Source organism: Uranotaenia lowii, chromosome 3, assembly GCF_029784155.1.
Source record: "Uranotaenia lowii strain MFRU-FL chromosome 3, ASM2978415v1, whole genome shotgun sequence".
Classification (NCBI taxonomy): domain Eukaryota; kingdom Metazoa; phylum Arthropoda; class Insecta; order Diptera; family Culicidae; genus Uranotaenia; species Uranotaenia lowii.
In genome coordinates, this window is record NC_073693.1 from 269,339,699 (window position 1) to 269,358,061 (window position 18,363).

Here is an 18,363-nt window from a genome sequence, read left to right on the forward strand (position 1 = left end):
GTCGGAGAGGTAATCAAAAGACTAGAGTTAGATTTCTGTTCGAGGTGATTTTTTTCCATTCACAATTCATGATCGTTTTTTTATTGTTACATTATACGGCTAGTAGCATCATCCTCCGAACAAAGCACTTAATGTATGAGCGTGCGTGAATTGTTTGTATTCTACAAACAGACCTAGATTATTTTGTTATTGCTTTGTTTGATGAATCTACGACTCACCTGACTTCATCGAATTGAATTCGCTGCTAGATTCCCCGGCAAAAACGCTCTGATTAATGGTGCTCATACTGCCTCAGGGGGGGTTCTCATTATGCCTCCACAGTGGCTGGTTTTCAGCTTTTGGCAAAATTTTTTAAAATGCATTTTTTAACGTTTTCATCTAGTTTTTCACGTTTCAGCCCGTTAGGGAATAGGCTTTTCAAGTGTCTGAACACGAAACAATAATGTAACCTCCATATTATAGCTATTTTCTATGGTTAAATAACCGTTTCCCTTAAGGTGGCCATTATGCCCCCATCTCCCCTACGTACCGTAAACGAGGGGAACTTTGATCAGCTCGCAAACAAACATCTCTCCTGATCAAATTTATGCATTTAGGAGCAAATGGGTTGTTTTATGTGAAAGTTCAACGTTTTTCTATGTTTAGGTTTAGTTTAAGTGTTATTTTTATGGTCATTTGTAAAGACATACACCGTCTTAGATTTGGTGGTAATTTTTGAATATTGAAAAAAAAAAACGGTGATTTTCCAGGAGAAAACCCTATCAAATGGTTAAATTTGAAGAAAAAAAGAACATGGAAACAGTGCGAAGACCTAGGATGAAGGCATGAAGGCAAAATTCATTTATTTTTGAGCCCAAAAATACTGAGAAATGTTAATAATTTTTACCCTTTGATTATAAATGTTTTTGAAAAAAAAAATCGTTGAAAAATCAGTTTAGTCCTAACAAAAATTACTGTTATCAATGTTCATGTCTTCTGGGCTAAATGGCACCATAAGCAAAATTTTGAAGATAAGGTAAGGTGGTTTTTGTAACAAACATTTAATTATAACCATCAATGTCTATTGAATTTACTGCAATCAATGATCATGTCTTATACTCCTCACCTCAGTAAGTGTTTTAAAACTTGTAGGTATTACGAAAAAGCCACCTCTCCAAAATATTAAAGAATGAATGAAAAAAGTGATCAAAGCTCCCCCAGTTTACGGTACTGATTTTAACAAAAAAAAAAGGTTAAGGATCTTAATTCCATAACAGAATTTCATATATAATCTAATACATTACTAATCGTTTAGTGAAAAAAAAGAACAAAGAAGTGAAATTTACTCAAGCCCTCAATCATGAATAAGGTTGCCAGAATTTCCTCAGCACGAATCCGGGCCCGACAAATCCGGGCTATTTAATCAAAAACATGGCAAAATCCAGGCATTTGATTTCTATATTGTCAAACAAAAATCTGCGCAATATCCGGACGAATTTGGTCAAAACCCAGAAATTTCTGAGCAAAAATCAAGAAAAAAAACTTGAAAAAAAATATGTTTTTCATCAAAATTATTCAACAAATTTTTAATTGTAGTTCCATAAAATCTTCCATGATTATTTTAGTAAAAGTTGCTCATATAATTTCGTTTAGGACACGTAAATTAAAAAAAAAATTACATTACAATTTGTTTTTTTTTTGTTCGATTTGGCAAATAGGGTGATTAAATCCGGGCAACCGGACCGAACTGGACTTTTTACAAAATTTGTAGGTATTAAATATTCTGGCAAATCCGATAAATCTGGAAAATCTGACAAGCTTAATCATGAAACTATAATTTAAATTCAAATGTTTTTCTTTCAATCTGAACTTACTGTTTCAATTCTTTATATTGAATCCAATTTGTGAATTTGAATAAAAATACTAATTTCGAACGATGAATCTGATTCAAATTTCGCAATACTTTATCGACATTTTGCAGCTTTGAATTGGTTTGAATTCTGCTTAAGAACGTCGTCATACTGATATGAAACAAAAACTTAAAATATTTTTAATTTTTGTTTCATATTCTTCAAATTATTGTCCAAATATTGATAATATGTACATAGGAGTTCAAAAATCATGAATCAAATTTTGAATAATATGCAATATCAAATTTGAATCAGGATTTCATAACAGCTTTACTGTTTAAATCTGAAGATAATTCTAACTGAAAATCATAAATCCTAAACAGGATACAGAGTCCTAATCCGAGGTATGAAAATATTAATACAATTTTGATTTTGGTAATGTAAAACGAGACCCTCTGAAATTACTTCAATCTTACTTAAAATTTAATACTCAGAACTAAATTTCTGTCAACAAGTGAGAAAATTTTTACAATTTGAAGCAGAATTCTGAACTTGGGACTAATTTTCGAGGTAATGGAATCAGTTTTGAATCCAAATTGTTACTCTTGGATAACCTTACTCAATTTTTGAATTTTGATTTAAAATTTAAAATTTCAATGTGGAGTAAAAAACCTTGCTTGCTTTTCCTGGACCCTCATAGGGTGGACCCTCAAACATGTTATTCCTCAGGCACAGTCGGGATTTCCTGTTGATGAGAAAATAATGATATTTAGTGTATTTATTACATCTAGATTGAATATTTATGTGATTTTTAAAAGAAAGATTCCGACCAAAAGTAAGTCCCAAGTACTTCACGTGATCAGACCATTCTAATGAAACCCCATTAGAAGTAATGGAATGATTTTCATTAGGTTTTAAAAACTGAGCCCTAGGCTTATGGGGAAATAAAATAAATTGAGTTTTAGAAGCGTTGGGAGAAATTTTCCACATTTTCAAGTAATTCAAAAAGGAAATTAAATTTTTTTTTGCAACCTACTGCGTACCACCTCTAAATTTCGACCTTTGGCTGAAAACAAAGTATCGTTAGCTAATAATCTTCTACCTTTTCCTTGTGGTATTTCAGAAAGATCGGATGTTAAAATATTGTATAAAATTGGTCCAAGTATATTGCCCTGAGGGACACCAGAGCATGGATTTTGTAAGCCTACTTGCAAAGTTCGGCTAGTCAAATAATTTTGAATCATTTTAGAAAGAAAGGAAAATCAAAACGAGCTAATTTTCTACTTAATATTTGTGCTAAACACTGTCAAAAGCTATTTCAATATATTTTGAAGGGCGACACCAGTTAATTAACCTTCAAATTTGCCAGCGTATGAATCATATTGGTTACACTCAAAAGTTGATGTGTAGTAGAATGCCCATGACGAAAACCGAATTGTTCATAAGGGAAATTGGAATTCTATTCAAAATGACTCTCTCAAATAGCAAACTAATTGGTCGATAATTTGAAGGCTCTGATGCACTTTTTCCAGGTTTCAAAATTTGAGTTATTTTGGCATTCTTCCGTTTATTGGGAAAATAAGCCAAGAGATAACATTAATTGAAAATTTTAACTCAAGTTTTAAGTGCATTCAGGCAACTTTTTACAAAGTATGGAAAAAATCCCATCTTCCTCTGGAGTATTCTTGTTTCAAAAATTTTTGAAAATCAATTTAAGTTCATCAATGTTTGCCTTGCAAGAACTTCAAATACAAGAAAGAATATAATCAAGTTCTAGGAAAATTTGAGTATCAGTTGGACTTAAAATGTTCAAATTAAAATCATGAGCAGACTCAAATTGTTGAGATTATTTTTGAGATTTTTCTACGTTAGTTAAAAGAAGTTAAACCCCATCATTCAAAAAAGGAATTTTCTTTGTATACACCATCTAAATGACACAACTTAAAGATTTTAAAACTGCCTTAAAATGGTCAGAACACACTCAAAAGTGTTTTCTGTATCAGCATCAAACTTAACCAAATTAACTTTTTTTTTCAAATAATCGAAACCAAACAATGAAATCAATACCATTTTGATCATCCCTGCTTCCGAAGTTGTTTGTCAACAAAAATGCATCCCGTGATCAGGTAAGGAAGGAAAAAAAATCAAGCTCCTACTCTGTTTTCGGAAACAATTTCCACCCTCATAAACGAATCCTCAAAACAAGAGAACGACAGAGAACGATTCTCTCGCTGAATTTTCCAACTCTCATGGAAAACTCTACTTTGGTTCTCCTCTCCCGGAAAAATTCATCCCCCTTTTCAATAACAGAGAGAAATTTTAGAGAAATCCTTCGCCATGCGCGCCTTTGCTGAGACGTTTATTTTATTCCTGCACTGACTCTACCATATAGGATAGGAAAATGCACCGAAGTTTCGAAGTGGAACCAAAAACAAACCGGCTCCCTTTTTTTACTTTTTCCTTTTATACCGTGATTGTCTCTCTTGTTTCTCATTCTTCATCTCTCTGTTTTAGAAGTTTCCGAATAAGAGATTTGGTTTCGATTTGGCCACCAACCAACTCCCAGAGAAAATCCATCGGACTCCATTCCTTCGTTGAGGGTCGTAGCGAGCGGATGCGTTTGGGGACGAACTCCGCGTGTTTATCCTGCGATAGCGATTTATTTGGAAGGGGGTTCGCCCAGTCGATTGGACGCACGCACGCATTCGGCATCTTTCGCCGCAAGGTCGGGCTTTTGTGCACGGGTATTCGGGACGATGCAATTTTCGGCTGTCTCCGGGGCCGAAGGTGTGTTTATCGAGTGATGATTGATTGATTCGGTTGCGGTGTCAACGTTTCGAATTTGTGAGTGGTGGACTTCACGAGAGTTTACGGTGGAAATTTGAATCGAAGTTCAAGGATCAGTGTGTAGATTCGGAAGCGTCTATTCCGGGTGGGTGGAATCCTTTTGGGTGGGAGTGCAAAGGATGTGAGTTTTAGAGAGTGAGTTTTCCTGTTGCCAGAATTTTTGGGAAATCAACAGAGAATCGTCGCCGGTTTGGAACCGTGGAGAGTGCTCTCTTTCTCTTTCCTAGGATCGGATTCGTTTTTTTCTTCTGGAAAGCCTACCTTCAGGGGAGTACAAAGCTAATTATTGCACATCGTTCGAGGGCAGCGGAAAAGTGAAGAAGCGCGCGCAAAAAGCCGCATTTTCCGGTGGAAAAGTGCTGTGGGAGTTACAATTCCCTTTGCTTGGTGGTGTCTTGTGTTATATTGTGCTGTTAATCGAGCTACAAACGGGTGACTGGGAGAAGAAAAGAGGCGCTGGAGTGAATTTGAAAAGTTTCATTACGGATGCCGCCTTCCTGAATAACTTGAGGTGTTAACTAGGAAACGTGTGGGTGTTGCAGCTTTTGGGTGAAATCAACCCTTTGAGGAGAATTCTAGGAAGCTTCAGTCGGTTGATCAGAACTTGCGGTAAAAAATTCGGATTAAATCCTGTTTGGTGAAAAAGGTCAGAACGAGGGTTTCGTAATATTAACTACTAAGTGAATGTAACAGGATTATCCGGGATAACATTTTCTCAGAAAGTTAGCCGGAAAAACGTAGAAAAAAAAGCAAAATTAATAACAGAGGCTTATGTTGGGATGTAGGTAAGCCCGGCTTTTCGGCCTCCATGAATCCCATACAGTCCGTATTGCTGTTTTCGGCGAATTGTTGTGACCTTCAGTTTATCGATTTCCAGTTTGGCCGCAGTATTTTTCCTGAATGTGCATCGTAGGCAAAACGAGGAAGCAATTCAAGAAAATAAAACAATGTCAACAACTTCTCCCCTCGTCATTTTTTCGAGTGAAATTTAATCCTCTCGAAAGCCGTTAATGGGAATTTTAAAAATAAAATCAACAGTACAAGCGCTCATCATCCAGTCCATTATCAACCCCAGACTACAAAGTAATTAAAGTGCATAAATTTCCGCAAATTGAGCTGAAACAACAAATAAAAATCTTCATTTTTTCAACTGTAAGAGTGTGGGAACAAATCCTCTTCTCTCTTTAAAATCAATACCAATTTATTGAAAATAAAATTGTTGTTCCAAGCCCAAAGAGGAGGCAAAAAAAGTTATCAGTGAAATTTCGTGTTTGCATATTCGTCCATTTGGTGTGATCGACAGTGAATGTGCTTTTTTACGTCGATGTGTGCAAAATAAACAGCCCATCCATCGTGAATTTCAAATAAAAGAGGGAAAAGTAATACCAATATTGTGCATCTGCCGGGGATCCATATATGTTTTTCCTCAAATAAAAAAAAAGTTACAACCCTGTGCAAAAAGATAACCTACGGTGAAAAGTTGGGAAGTTGTACCTTTGTAAAATAAAAAAATAGAAGAAAAAATAGAATACAGGTGCATTTGGTGCTGCATTGAATCGGGAAGCAACAAAAAAAAAAGGAATAATTTTCACTCGACTGCACCAGCAGCAGCCCAGCTCAACCATATGGATTATTTTGCCATTTCGACTGTGCCGGACAGCGCCCGTCGAGGTATTCGTGAAAAAATAAAGAAAAACCTGGCGAATTGGATGCAGTTCGGATTGTGAATTTCAATTTCTGCGGCAACATCGGTGGAATATTTTAGCCTCGAATCTGTTTGTTTACAGGTGAGCTATTGAATGTGCATAAAGTTGTTTGTTTGTTTGTTTTATTTGTTGGTTTCAATCTGGGAGTTCTCTTCGTGGCTGGAAATATTCATAATGGGAAACTATCATGAACGGGAACTTCCTTCAGTAAACAATGACGGATGGGAGTGTTTGAGAATGTCGTAGATACATTTAATTTATATTTTTCAAGAAGATTTTAAAATGTTATTTTGAATATGATTTTTTAACGAGTCAATTAAATGTAATGTAGTGAAGATAAGGGCATAAAGAGCACCCGGGGCATAATAAGCATTCCACTTTTGTACAAAAGTACGTATTTTCTTAAATAAATTTTCTTGAGGATTAGTTCCGTACTTCCTATTGTATTAATTTTTCAGCAAAAAAAATATCCTTACAAATTTTTTTTTTTAGAAAAACCCACTCGGTTCTCATGTGACGAAAATATTATAATTTTGAGCACTGGAAAATAAGCTTTTATGATCGTTAAATCATCTTAATCTTCAATGTACGCACTGCAACATGATGAACACACTGTGTTAACACGAGAGTGTTAAAATCCCAGAAAAACAAAAAAACAAAAAAAAGAACACACTGTTTCTCAATTTTCACCATCATTATTTGGTTCTTCACTATAATCAATTTTAAAACACGTTTTTACTTTAACTTGATGACTCGGGGCGAACAAAGCACAATTATTCGGGGCACGATGAGCGTTTTCTACCGTAGCATTTAGCAGCGAATTCAACTCGATGTAATCAGTATGCTCGAGTTCGACTCCTGTTCGAGGAGATTAGTAGCATCTTGGCGGGTGATGCAAAGCACCAAAAATATAATGTTTGAGTGTGTGTGAATTGCTTGTATTCTACAAAAAGTTTACATTGTTTTAATATTGCTTTGTTTGATGGATCTACGCCTCACCGTTTAGTGTAAAATGCATGAATGGTAAATGAAAAAAAAAACACCTCAAACAGGTATCGAACTCGAGCCAACTGATTACCTCTCCGACATCTTACCAATAGGCCAAATCTTCAGACGAAACAAGTCAAGCTGCAGCTCTATTATTCAGTATACTTCATCGAGTGAAATTCGCTGCTAGATTCTTCGGCAGAAAACGCTCATCGTGTCCCGATTAATGTTGCTTATACTGCCCCAGTGGGGGTTCTCATTACGCCCCTACAGTGGCTAATTTTCAGCTTTCGGATTTTTTTAAGTGCATTTTTAAACGTTTTGATCTACCTTTTCAAGTATAATCCAGTTAGGAAATAGACTTTTTTAGTGTCTGAACACGAAACAACGATGTAAGTCACATATTATAGCTGTTTTCTATGGTTAAATAAGCGTCTTCCTTAAGGTGGTCATTATGCCCTTATCTCGCCTAAATATCTGGCAAACAAAATCTTTTGAAGGAAAAATGATATTTTTTTTAGATAAAATGAGTGACTTTGGACCTAGAACTTATTTGATCCGAAGATACCGTCAATTGGAAAAAAAACTTATTTTGCTTGCAAAGATTTAAGATACTCCAATGCAAATAATGAACTCTAAATCATCTTGCTCCATCTCATCATTCCGCTCATTGCCATATAAATAATTTCTTATAAAATTCAGAACATTTTTCAATATATACTAAATTTCCAGTGGTAAACTAAACAACTTAACTGAATAAAAAAATTAATATTCTAACCAATCAAGCCAAAGTTGGAAGAAAGCCGCCATCGCCGATGAATATTAAATATAAGGGAAAGTCGGGTAAGACGGACACTGCGGGTAAAACGGACACTTTCAGTATTTAAGAAATTACAATGTTTGGAAAAAATCTAATGATGGGAATATGTTTTCCAGGTGTATCAACACTTTCGGGACCTTTTGTTGATTTGTAGCAAGCAAGGTCTCATAATAGTAAACAAAACAAACAAAAATTTTCATGCTGCACCATTCGATGTAGTTTTTTGTACTCAGAAAATAGTCCATAACTCGCATCATTTTTGAAAATTTCAAACGTTTCCAGCGGTGGAATCTTTATTAGGCTTCTCATTGGCCATCTGGAGGAAACCCATCGAATTTTGGTCGACGGGCTTGAACAACAAACGTCTTGCAAAAAAAATTGCTAGGTCGGGTAAGACGGACACATAAGTTTCTCTAGATATTTCATTTTTTTTTTGTCAGTTTGATCTTCCATATGCTTTCAGAAGACCTTTGACAAGTGAAATTGTCTGTCAAAAAGTACTCAGTATCTCAAATAGGCCATAAAAACTGCTTAAAATTGATCCCTGGTGAAAACAGCACTGTTAATAACGGAATTACGAAAACCACACCGTTCCGCTACCGGATTCGAACCAGTTGGCTTCATTTTGGTTTAAAAACATTCTCAAAAGCTTATTTCTCAGAAAATGTACTAGTACAGCAGTGTCCGTTTTACCCGTCCATTTTGAAAAACTGTAATTTGCAAACAAGTTTTAGATTGCTATAAAAACAGTCTTGATGAGGGAAATTTACTAATACTGATGGTTAATGTGATAGCAAACAACCTAAATTACCCGTCTGACCAAAGACTGCGATGAAAAAGCCAATAACAGATTTTCTATTGCGATTCTACCTTAGGGTGTCCGTTTTACCCGACTTTCCCCTACTATCTTATTTCCCTTAAATACGTTGCGTCAATGAAAACCTCTGAAGTTTGTAGAAGATCAGGAACATGACACTTTCGACCATGATGATCCATTTTTTTTTAGAAACGACAACCCCCAAAAATTTGTTTCAATACTCACCAGATAATTGAGATGCGAATTTTCATAAGAGTATAATTAAGAACCTATCTATTCGGCAATGCTACACCCATAGAAGAGGTTGTAATTTTTTTTATAAACAGAAAAGATGGTATGTTGGAAAAAGCACTACTGGCATAAAAACTCAAGCTCCCATGTTAAATGAAGCATGATCAATACATTCAAGCGAAAGAAGAAGAACATTTTATGGGATTTTAATCCTATTGGAAAATTCATCCCGAAAAAAAATATTTTGAGAAGCGAACTCACTGTAACATCTCATCTCCGCGTTTTAGTCCGATATCTTATCCAGTGCACCATCTGAGTCGGCTAGCAAATGAAAGTTGTAGTAGTAGCTTATTAATGCCGGTCCGGTATAGAATCATATACCGATAATTCCAGGTCCAGGGAAGTTCGTTATTGTCTGATTTGTAAGTGTAAATACAGGCCTTTTCCGTTTTTGGAAACATGCTTGAAAACTTAGTGTTGCCAAAATCAAACCGTGCCAAAATTGAACGGTTTTTTTTCTCAACTATTTTCTTAAAACAAATTGTTAATTTTTTATAAACGCCTTTTTCAATTTTTTGTTTAATAATTTTCTGTCATTTTTTTTATTTTTTATCATGTTTTAGACACACATAGATTTTTTTTATATGTTTAGAGCAATGGTTTTAAAAGTGGTCCCTACCGCCCCCAGGGGGGCATTGAGAGCTGTCAAGGGGGCTGGAGCCTAATTTGGAATTTTGGGGGGCGTTGGAAGGGTTCTGGGGGGCGGTGAGATTATATTGCCTCATGCTTTAGTTTCAAAACAAATTAAAATTGGAATGGCAGCACATACTAAGTTCAAGAAATGAGGAATATATAACTAAACGCTTACTTTCAGCTTGATTCAAGATTAATTATCAAAAAAGCTTCAAATATAAATCTTCAGGAAGCTCTGATAATACTACAAATATTGTTTTCTAAACAACACAAATGAAGATATAATAAAAAGAGGTTTTTGTAGATAAGTATTTCAAAAGGAAAAAAAAAATAGCTTCCATTACATTCGCCCTAAAATTTGTCTTTCTGTCACCTGAAAGCATAATAAAAATGATCGAAATATTGCGCTTGTATAATTTCTAACTCTTTCACCAATTTTCTAATAGACTTTAGATATAATGTTGCTATCACGTACTTAAAAAGTCTAAACTTCTTAAACCATTTGGGACCTTCAGAGACAAAACAGTATAAATGCATTAAAGCGGTTTTCGAGAAGACACGCTCTAATGTTTTCGTTTTATCCGTTTTCCGTACATTTTTGGGGAAACTACAGTTTTTTCAATCAAAAAGTTTAAAACATCAAGAGAAGCTTAAGGTATGAAGAACGTTTGGCATAATTAAATTAAAATTGAGTTTTGGGTAAAATCGACCTTGCATTAAATACTGATAAACTACATGCTGATGATTTATCAATCAATTTCTTATGCCTTATTCAATGAAGAATTCAGGTCTTGCCTAGATATTCCTGTTTTGAAGATACAACGCTTAAAAAATCTAGATTCTACCATTTTAAGAAATTCTAAAAGATAAGTTATCAACTTTTTCTGATACTATTCCAGACAGTCATTGAGTATTTGATGTTAAAGATTTTAACCCATTTAATCACTTTGTTGAAGACTGTATAACGATAAGACTTATAGTTTTTAAAATATCAAGGATTCAATTTAGTTAAAATTTTTATTGGAATTTTATCAAAATTTTCGCTTTTTGTAGATTTGGAAAATAATATCAAAAAGAAAAATCTAATATATTTATTCTTAGGAGTCAAAATTACTCGCGGTCTTCGGGAAAGTTGATCATTGAGTTTAAACCTTTATTATAAAAATATTGATAATCTCCTATAGCTTTTCCTAAAAATTGCACAAATTTGTATAATGAATTTTTACCTATTTTCGAAAGTTATTTCGAAAACAAAAGCTGAAAGAAAAAAAAAACAAATGCATATTTGGAATCAGTGCCCCAAGATAAGTCATAAATTACTTTTACATTCTCTGCACCTCGGAAAATGTGAGTTTTGTTGCCTAGTGTTACTAAGAAAATATCAGGTAATCATGCTTGAATATATTATTATTAATTCAGACCTAAAGTATTTGTCCTGTAAAATAACATAATTGTAAATATTCGAACGAGGATTGCTAGGCTGTAAAGATATTTGAGATCAATTTTATTAACTTTTGTTTATCAAAAAAAAAAAAAATGATAACTTGGCAATAGTAACAAATGTAACAAAATAACATTTTATTAAAATTTTGTTAAATTTTTTAAAAAGTTTTCAATTGTGTAATCTGAGCAAAATGTCTCAATTATATTTGAAGGTATTTTAAATGTTCACTTCAAATCTCATTGAAATCATTTGCATAATAATGAATACAAGTGAATTTTGAGCTTTGTTCCATACATAAATGTTTACGATATAATCTTCAAACGAAAGTATTTTTCCGACAATTTCAACAGATAGGGGCTAGTATATAAAAAATGGCTAAGGGGGGCGGTGAGCCCTGGACTTCAGCAAAAAGGGGCGGTGAGTCAAAAAAGTTTGAAAATCACTGGTTTAGAGTGTCTGTTATTTTAGAACATATTTATTATTTTTATCATTATACATTTTTTTTTTAAATTTTTTGTCATTTCTAGTTTTTGTTTGTTTTTTTTTGTAGTTTTATGAAATTTTTATGTTTTTTTGTTATTTTTGAGTACATTATAACTTTTTTCAATTTTTTTGTTACTGTTTACACGTTTTATCAATATTCAAAAACGTTAAAACTTAGTTAGGATGTTTTTTAAAATTTATATAGGTCCTGTAAAAGCGGAAAATATTAGGTGATGTTATTTCAAAAAACAATTTGTTGCCAAAAACGAATGTTGCCAAAATCGAACGGGGTCTGTACTATTTTTTGTCAACTTTAGGGAAATTATCTACAGATAAACACAAAAAGTTTCAATAACTATACAGGATTTGTCCTGAAAAATTGAACAGTAGAACTATAAAGTTCGATAAATTTGTGCGAAAATGAAAAGAAAATATGAAGCTGATAAAAAAATTGTTCGTAATTATTTTAGAAGGACTTTTTTAAATAAAAAACGTCCTATCATTTCGAAAACTTATTTAATAAAATTATTGAATACTCAAAGGAACAGCATTCTTGGTACCTATGTTTAATTGACGAATTTGGAAGATGTTGGCGTCCTGAACTCAAACCATTTGTCAGATTAACCACCTCTGGTTTTTGTTAAATGGCGATCAAAGTGTGAACATGAATCAGGTTTGAGTGAAATCAATCAATGATTTCACATATGAACCATCAAATATACTTTAAAAACACAAACTGATTCTGAATCTGTTTATTACCCTCCATTAAATAAAAAAAATCATGTTTTGTCTGAATATTCTAGCTTCAGAGACTCAACAATCTAAAAAGCTTTATTCTATTCTAGAAATTCGAAATGACTTCATGACAATTATTCCTGACATTTTTTAAAGGTTCTGTATTATTAGATGTTTTTTCATTCAACAAATTCAATGAAGACTATAAAACAATTTTACTTTTGCTTCAAAAAACATCTAAAATTTAATATGGCTTAAAAGTTTCCTAAAAAATCGTCAAAATTCACTTATTTTACATAATGGAACAACATAAAAAAAATCTTAAACTTTCTTCTCAGAAGTCAAATCGTGGTCTTCAGGAAAATTTGGATTCAAAACTTTTATTTTTAACTTTAATTTTTTTACAATATTTAGATACCTATTTTTTAAAACTTTTTTTCTAAAAACGAAAGATGATAAAAAAAAACTCATTTCAAATTAGGAATCAAGACACCCAAGTTAAACAAAATTAGTTCATGAATTCTTTGCACTTCGAAAAATGTGAATTCAAAAATTGCAATTGCATAGCTGCCCTTTCGAAAACTTTACTGAGCATTTAGAGGAACAGAAAACATAAAACAAAATCAAGCCTGAAATTATTTTTTGAAGTATATCTATATATATAAAAATGAATTTCAGTCTGTCTGTCTGTCTGTCTGTCTGTCTGTCTGTCTGTCTGTCTGTCTGTTCCCTATAGACTCGGAAACTACTGAACCGATTTGCGTGAAACTTGGCAGGTGGGGGTATTGGAGGCAGGGGAAGGTTCTTATTGTGGTTTGAGACCCCTCCCTCTCTCATGAAGGGGGGGAGGGGCCTCCCAAAAAAAAGACAATTTTTTGCATAACTCGAGAACCCATCAAGCAATAGTATTGTATTTGGCATGGGGTGGTATTTGGGAGCGAGGTATATTTCTATGAATATTTGGTACCCCTCCCTCCTTTCAGTGGCGTGATAGGAAGGGGGGGGGGCTTCCTTACAATTTTTCATACAACTCGAGAACTAATCAAGATATTGGATCCAGATTTGGCATGGGAAGGTATTTGGATACGAAAAATATTTCAATGATTATTTGAGACCCCTCCCTCTTTCCAGTTGAAAGGGGGAGGGGCCTCTTTCATATTTTTTTATATAGTTCAAAATCTAATAAAGCAAATGGAACCAAATTTGGCATGGGAGGGTATTTGGATACGAAAAATATTTCTATGATTATTTGAGACCCCTCCCTCTTTCCAGTAGGGAGATATAAAGGGGGGAGGGGCCTTTTTTATAGTTTTCAACATAACTAAGAAAGTAATTAAGCAAATGGAACCAAACTTGGCATGGGCGGGTATTTGGGAACGTGACATGTTCTAATGATTGTTTGAGACCCCTTCCTTCTTACAGTGGGGAGGAAGGAAAGAGGGAGGGGAGTTTCATACAATTTTTACTGCATAACTCAAGAACTACAACAGCAAATGGAACCAAATTTGGCATGGAACGATATTTGGGTACGAGAAATGCTTCTATGAATATTTGGTATCCCTCACTCTTTCGAAGAGGTGAATGAAAAGGGGGAGGCGAAGTCTCCCTTACAATTTTCAGTATAACTGGAGAGCTGATCAAGCAAATTTAACCATATTTGACATGTGAGTGTATTTGGATACGAGAAATGTTTCTATTATAAATTGAAGCCGTATCTTTTAAGCGGTAAGATCCATTTTCTTCCATTTTTTTTTTTGCATAACTCGAGAATTAATCGAGCAAATGAAACCAAATTTCATCATAATCATCAAAAAGTAATTGAGTACGAAAAATACTTTTTTGAATATTAAGTTATCACCCCTCTATTGAAAAAAGAGAATGGAAAGGGGGATGGTACTCCCTTTCAAGTGTATATATAACTCAAAAATTTACTACTTAAATAAAACCAAATTTGGATGGCATGGAATATAGGAAGGAAAGAGGAAAGCTTACATTTAACTTTTTTTTTTAGAAAATTCGAGAAATGGACAAAACTAAACATGGAAATTTATCTTTGTATGATTCTACGATTATCTGACACACCATGCTCCTTTCAGTGAAAAGCTACATGGGAGGTGGGAGGTGAGCTGAATACAATTTTGTTAGCATAAGTTCTCAATTTATGCTAAAGAAGCCAACAAATGGAAACAAATATGGCACGGAAAGGGACATGGTTGCGAAATATGTTTCTACGATTGTTAGAGCATTACATTTTACAGTGTAGAGAGGGGAAGAAAGAGGTGGGGGGTCCATATGAATTTGATGTAAAGCTCAAAAACTTATCAACCAATGGAACTATATTGTATTTAAGAGGATTTTTGGGAACGAAAAAAATGGGCATGATTTTTAAAGATCACGATCTCTATTCAGCAGGGAGTGAAGGGAAGTACAGCATATCAAGCAAAAACAACTATATTTTATAAGTTAGATTGTTTGCGTACGATTTATTTGAGACCCTTCCTTATAAAGCGAAAAATAAGGAAACAGATTAAAATTATCAGATCTTCAACACACATTTTTAGATCAAGATTCAGAATATAAGTTTAAGTTATCTTTGTGTTGCAATTCGAAACTCCAGCTGCAGCTCTCATTTTATAGCAGTTGCTTATGAATTATGTCATAATTTGATTTAAAATAATGCCAACAAAACAATAAAAATTGGAATAATTTCTTAAAATATCATTTGATTTTTAAAGGTGTAGCAAAGCACACCGGGTCAGCTAGTTTCATATAAGTATAAAATTAGCAACGACATAAACGATTTTTTGAATAATACAATAAGCGATTAGTAATAAAGTAATAAATAGATCTCAAGGTTTGAACTTTTTTTTTGCTTATTCTGTTGACCATCGTGAGCTTTGTAAATACCTGTCACGTGGCTACCAAATTATAAATGTGTTAAATAAATATTTGATTAATGAATTTTTAAGTTAAAATGTTTGTTTCCAAATCAGAACTTGTTTAGTTGCACTTCTTAAGGAAATCTCAGACAGAATTACTCTACTAAAGATTTAGTAAAATTCATATTTCGAAGTATGCGTTGGTGTTCTAAAGAAAGGAGAAAATATGGAAAAAGAGAAATTAGTTTATTTTCAAGTAATTTTCAACCACTTAGCATATTCTATACAATTTAGATTAACATTAAATAATTCACACTGGTACGAAATACTTTTAGGTCCTCAACACCGTTGGCTTTTTCTTCCACGATGTTTTTCCGTTTTCTCTTCATGACCGTCAAGTTCCTCGCCTGTTCATCTGTTCTTCAATCCATAAATCAAGGTACCTCGACGATCATCAACATGTGTGTTGAGAGGACCCCTCGTCCGAACCAATTTGATCAACTGGTAGCTCATCAAGTGACGGCTGTCACCCAGACGGATGCTGCCCAGATTGAGATGAATGCAGATCAACACAACACACACATTCCATTCTTTGCACACATCAAGTCCACACCACACAATTTTAAAGTTACATAGTTTAAAGTATATCGATTAGCGAATAAAGTTTATTTTTATTGTTTGTTGCTTAAACCCGACTTGTTTTATATTGCAACAAAGTGGCGACGAGAAAATTTGGCAGCAGTCGCGAGTTTTGCGGAAAACCAGTTGTCGGTCGTTGTAGCGGGAACCAGACTTTGAGGTTAGGATGCCGGACCCACATGGACTACCACAAACCGAACAATCGTTCCAGCAGGCAATGATGCAGATCCTGCAGCAGCAGCAACGTCTCATCGGTCAGATGGCAGAACAAATGTCTACAACCCAGAAATGCCTCCGAGAATTGTCCCGCGATGACGTTGCTTTGGAGTCACTCGCAAGCAACATCAGTGAGTTTTCCTACGACCCTGATCAAGCTTGCACATTTGATTCGTGGTACTCCCGATACTCGGATCTTTTTGATAAAGACGCCAAGAAACTCGACGATTCCGCGAAAGTTAGGCTGCTAATGAGGAAGCTCAATCCGATGGCTCACGAGCGGTATACGAGCTTCATTCTTCCTAAGCTTTCAAATGCCTTCACCTTCGGCGAAACCATCGAAAAGCTGAAATCACTCTTCGGTTCCCCGGTATCAGTCTTCCACCGTCGGTACCAATGCCTCCAGACGGTAAGAGGTGAATCGGAAGATATATTGGCCTACTCATGCAAGGTTAATAAGATGTGTGTGGACTTCAAGCTCTCGGCACTCACAGAAGAGCAATTTAAATGCCTGATATTTGTGGCAGGCCTAAAATCTCCCGAGGATGCCGACATCAGAATGCGTCTTATCAACAAACTCAACGAGTCTTCGGACATCAGCCTGGCCAAGATCGTCGAGGATTGCCGGAACATTTTCAACCTGAAAAAGGACAACGTTATGGTTGAAAAACAATCGCAATTGTCAGTGCGTGCAGTGAAGGAGAACATAATCAACACCAAGCCAAAGCGTAAACAAACGGGCGATAAAACGGTAACCGATCAGCCACGGTCACCGTGTTGGTCCTGCGGCGGCATGCACTACTCCAAGGATTGCCAGTTCCGGGAGCATCTGTGTCGGGAATGTGGTAGAAAAGGCCACAAAGAGGGCTATTGTGCCTGTTTTTCTGACAAACCGGTCGGGAAAAAGGAACACTTCAACGCAAAGAAGGTAATCAAAGTGGTTTCCGTGAATTCAGTCCATCAGGGGAGAAAATTTACCGAAGTAAAGATCAACGGAACTCCAGTTTGTCTGCAAATTGATTCCGCTTCGGATCTCAGCATAATCACCGATGAAATGTGGAAGCAAATCGGCCGGCCTCGAACGCGACCACCATCCTGCAATGTGGTAACAGCATCTGGCGAGCCGCTCCAGATTGCTTCTGAATTCTGGTGCAACATTTCAATCAACGGAATGTCCAAGCAAGGTTTGTGTCGTGTTGCAATACCAGAAACTAATCTTTTCGTTTTAGGTACCGACTGGATTGAAATGTTCGGGCTGTGGGATGTACCATTCAATTCATTCTGCAGTCAAGTCGGTTGCCTACCAGCGAAAGGTGTCGAGGAACAGCAGTCACAGTTCCCAAACAATCGGATGAAATTTTTCACGCAACCCGAAGTCCAACAATCACTCTTCCAAGAACGTTTTGTGGACAAATTCAAGCAAACGTTGGAAAAAGTTTCGACGGAGGGAGAAGCCCTTGCCGAGGCAATCGACAGTTTTCTACACTGTTATCGTCCAGCTTCGTGTGCACCTGCAAACAAAACACCTGCTGAAAATTTGCTTGAAAGACCAGGGCGAGCATCGTTAGATCTTTCCATACCTCCTGTGCCCTCAAACAGCAACAAACCATATCAGCAAGAACATCAGTTTGACCGCAGACATGGTTCCAAGGCCAGAAGCTACGATGGCAAGGAACATGTTTGGGTAAAGAAGAAGCGATACAAAAACGATCAAATCGAAAACATCATGCCGAAACCACATCCAGGAACCAAGAAACCTAGCAGCCAAGGTGTTCCATCGGCTACTCTGGAACGTTTCCCAGAGGAACCTGAAAACCAGCCATCACCGAAATCAATCAAATTTTCGAACTCGTATGAACTCGAACAAACTGGGAATCCTCGACAGCAAAGCTGTAAACCAGCTGATCGTCCAACTCCAGAAGCTGAACCATCTCAACCAGACCGCTCTTCGAGGACCAGAAGAGTTCCGGTACGCTACGAGCCTTATCAGCTTTACTAAAACGGGGGAGGTGTTGAGAGGACCCCTCGTCCGAACCA

The 18,363-nt window shown here is 35.5% G+C and overlaps 1 protein-coding gene across 2 annotated transcripts in view; it reads left to right on the forward strand.

The window, feature by feature from the left end:
• Positions 1-4,431: 4,431 nt before the first annotated feature.
• LOC129751294 (exocyst complex component 4-like) overlaps positions 4,432-18,363 on the forward strand; it is a 30,670-nt gene continuing 16,738 nt past the window's right edge. For both annotated transcript variants that reach the window (XM_055746718.1, XM_055746719.1), the window contains exon 1: positions 4,432-6,463. The gene's annotated coding sequence lies outside the window, so the exon portion shown is untranslated. The remainder of the gene's footprint in view (positions 6,464-18,363) is intronic.